Genomic DNA, 703 nt, shown 5'->3' with positions numbered 1-703 from the left:
AAGAGTGGCCTTGCAGCTTCCACCCAAGCGGTCTGGCCCTCAGCCCGGGGGGAGGGGGGGGGCGGGGGCAGTGAGCCCTGACTGGCGGGCCTGGAGAGCCAGCAAGGAGAACTCGATGTGTCGAAGCCCTGGCCCATCACGTCCGCCAGCTGGAATCCTCGCGTGCCCCAGACAGCACGGAGAGGCAACTTCCAGAGACCGGCTTCCTAGCCACGGGGTGGAGGGGAACCCCCCCCCCCCCGAGAGCCACAGGTGGCTGGCCTCTGAGCTCACCCAGGGGCTCCAGCTTAATGGGGGGAGGAGGTTCCCTGGGTGGGAAGGCCACCGCATCGCCTGATGGAGCAGGCCAGGGAGAAAGCTACCCGCCGACTCCACGTGGCTCCAGCGCTTCCCCTTGGAGACCAGCAGAGGTGACTCTCCCCGGCACGGGGATCCCTGGCGCTCCATGACAAGAGAGGCGGTCTCCTTTGGAGCAAGGCACCGCTGCCTCCTAAGCTTTGCCCTCCCAAGCCCACGCCAGCTGCTCCAGGCGCCCCAGGAAGCCTGGCTGGGAGGACGCCGAGAACAGGCTGCTCCAGGGCCCAGCTGGCACCAACCTCTTATACGCCTGGCCAAAGGGGCAGACGACACACCGGAGACACTGTTGTCAGCCAGACAGACCGTGAGAAACTCCCCCCCCCCCACACACACACACGCAGTGCTG

The 703-nt window shown here is 67.0% G+C and overlaps 1 protein-coding gene across 1 annotated transcript in view; it reads right to left on the bottom strand.

Moving 5' to 3' along the window:
• ACAP2 (ArfGAP with coiled-coil, ankyrin repeat and PH domains 2) overlaps positions 1-703 on the bottom strand; it is a 45603-nt gene that overhangs the window by 23150 nt on the left and 21750 nt on the right. The gene's annotated exons all lie outside the window — the stretch shown is intronic.

The sequence above is a fragment of the Gekko japonicus genome, unplaced genomic scaffold (genome assembly GCF_001447785.1).
Source record: "Gekko japonicus isolate JY-2015 unplaced genomic scaffold, Gekko_japonicus_V1.1 scaffold1727, whole genome shotgun sequence".
Lineage (NCBI taxonomy): Eukaryota > Metazoa > Chordata > Lepidosauria > Squamata > Gekkonidae > Gekko > Gekko japonicus.
The sequence above is the reverse complement of the archived record's forward strand: the minus strand, read 5'-3'. Positions and strand labels throughout refer to the sequence as shown.